The sequence below is a fragment of the Otolemur garnettii genome, unplaced genomic scaffold (assembly GCF_000181295.1).
Source record: "Otolemur garnettii isolate 467f Iridium unplaced genomic scaffold, OtoGar3 scaffold00116, whole genome shotgun sequence".
Lineage (NCBI taxonomy): Eukaryota > Metazoa > Chordata > Mammalia > Primates > Galagidae > Otolemur > Otolemur garnettii.
Window position 1 is genome coordinate 3,780,514 of NW_003852511.1, and position 3,049 is coordinate 3,783,562.

Genomic DNA, 3,049 nt, shown 5'->3' on the forward strand with positions numbered 1-3,049 from the left:
GCACAGAAACCAGCACGGGGAGGAGAAAGGCAAGTCTGTGCATTGCCTTCCCTCCCAGGAAACTCCTTCTTCTCCCTCAAAGGACCCAGTAAGACTTTCTGACCACACCAAAATGAATCCCACAAGTTTTGGAAAAACAACCACCCCATCCTGTTCCCCCGAACACTGTCCCTAACCCCATTACGCAAGTGCCTATTACAGTGAGTTGTGGACGTCGCTTTGTGGTCATGGTTTTTAACTGCAAACGAAAGAGGAAACCACGTCAGGAAGAGCACATCTTACCAACCCCATGGTCAAGTGTGCAGGAGACCCTGAGATGCGGACCGAGTGCCTGGAGGAGTGGACCACTGGGAGGGGGGCAGGGGCTGCCTTTGTGGAGGATGAGGCGTGCCGAGCTCTGAGACAACACTGAGACAATCTGGGGGACAGGCCTGGCGGGGAGCAAGGAGGGGAAGTGAGAATTAGGGGCAACACTAGCTCTGGAAGTTGAACTTCACCCTGAAGGGTAGAGCAGCCCACCTCTAACCCCTGGAATTATTCTGAGAAAATACCCAGGGGTAGTTCCCTGTGCTCTCTGAGGGCCTCTCCAGCTCAAAGTCAGGGCCACAACCAGTCACCCCTTTAGCAGGAAACATTTTGTACCACTTGCTGGCTAGGGGAGCCGGTAGTTACTCACACAGAACATGCCAGGAGCGCTCTCCAGAATTCCCGCCATGCCTGTGGGCTGCTTGCTCAGTCTCTCTGGATGAGCTGTGTGTCTCAACTTGGGGTAATAGACACCACAGGGCCGGGCCAGGCCAGACAGGGAGGCACCGGGTCCTTATGGACCCCAACAACTCTTCAAGCTAATACCAAGGGAGGCAAGGGGAAGCCTGGGGGAGCAGAAAGCAGATGTGTTAGTTTGAGTTCAACTCTACAACTCGCAAGCTAAGCCCGTGATAACAACGCCTGCCTCGCAGAATTTTTCTGTTTTTTTAGGACAAAGTCTGGCTCTGTGGCCCAGGCTAGAGTGCTGGAATGTCACCCTTCCCCCACTCCTCCCCTCCCACCCTAGCTCACAGCAACCTCAAATTTCTGGGCTCAAGCAATTCTCCTGCCTCAGCCTCCTAAGTAGCTAGAACTACAGGCGTGAGCCACCACTCCTGGCTACTTTTTGTCCTTTTTGTAGAAACCGGATCTTGCTTTCGTTCAGGGATCAAGCTGGTCTCAAAATCCTGAGCTCAGGCATTCGACGGACCTCAGCCTCCCAGCGTGCTAGGATTACAGGTCTGAGCCACTTTGCACAACCTTGTCCCTGGATGTAATGTGAGATCTTTGTTCCTTTATTCACTGAATATTTGAGAACGTAGTGGAGACCTGGGAAGGAACGGCTCTTGAAATCAGATGGGTACCACATTGGTGAGAGGTCTCATCTAAAGGAGCAGAGCTCCTGGGGCTGAAGCTCAGACAAGGGAGAGCCCCGAGAGGCAGTCGTCCTACAGGGGCATCCTCCCAGGGGGCAAGAAGGGCAGGAATGAGGGGTCCTCCAACATCCTGGGGTGCAGGGAGCCCCTGCCTATGGAGACAACTGTTTCTCTTGCCTCAGGCAGCTTATCTGCAGTCAGCCCCTGAGATCACAGATTGCACTGGAGGAAAGCAAAACATTTCACCCCCAAATATACCTCTTCGACATATTTTGAGATGGGTGTTCGGAGCACCAGCAAACAGAAGTAACCTCAAGAAACTGCCTTTTGTGGCGGAGATCTGCATCGTAGCGCATCTGAGTTGATGTAGCCAGATCTTGTCCAAATCTAAAAGAGATTCACTGAGAGTCCGAGGCTTTTAAAGGATGAAAAGCGCTCCCCGTGAGGTTTAGTCTGCATAACAAGACCACTTTTGCTAGCCAGGCCTCCCCTTCTCCCCTTCCCATAACCTGACTTGCCCCTATAGCCTGAATCGCCACCGCGACCTGGTCAAGGCCACCCTCTGAGCTCCTGTTCTTTCTGTAACCTCAAGCTGATATGTCAGCTTCTGAAGCCCTTTCAGGGGGTGTGGTAATCACACAGTTTCTCCCCTGTGTGCATGTTAATAAATTTATATGCCTTTTCTCCAATTAATGTCCTCTTGTGAACTGGTTTTTTAACTAACCTTCAGAGGGCACAGAGGGAGATTTCTCTTTGTCCCGTGCAGTGCCCCACAGTCCCTCAGAGCAGCCCCTGAGCCAGCCTGTGTAAGACCAGGATGTGGGAAGGAGCGTACCCAGCATGCGACCTCATTCAGCTCCTGCCCCTTGGGCCTCAGCCGCCAGCCCCAGGGAGGTCCCTGCTACCTTCTTGGGCTCTGAGTCACACTGGTGGGAGCTTTGGGATGTCAGTGATTCAGAAACTGGCAGAGACCACTGCTGGGTCCTGGCATCGTCCTTCTATCACTGCTTTGGTTGGTCCCGCTTCACAGCGCCCAACCAGGCACCTCCCCATGACCCTGCTTGCAGCTCACCAGGACCAGCCACCTGTTCTCTGGAGGCGACACCCATGGAATGCTCCTCCCTCCCCAGGAGCTGGTGGTGTCTTCCTATGCCTGCAAAAGAGCGTGAGGCTGAACCCCAAAGCATCGTGCTCTTCTCAGCCGAAGATGGCCTTCCCCGACAACGACACTGACCGGGCCCATTAGCCCTTTCTCTGCGTGAAATCTGAGCTCCGCGTTTTCACCACTCACTGGCTATGGGACTTGGGGTGAAGACCAGAACATTTTGGCTCCTCGTCTGTGATGTAGGCATGATAAGACTGTGCTTGTAAGGACCAGAATGAGAGCTGATGCATCTGAGCAGATGCTGAGAAATGATACGGACTTCGAGGTGACATGGACCTAGCACGGTAAACCCTGAGTGAGGAGTAGCATGCGGACCACCGGAGCGAAGGAGGGAGCAGGTGAAAGGCGCTTCCCCTACCTATGATCCTGAGTTCCTGGACTCTTAGCTGGCCTTTGTCTTCAGCTAGTCCACACCAAGATGTTCCCTTGTGACCATCCAGCCTCTGAAAATGAACTTTCATCTGGAATCCAGGACCCTGGC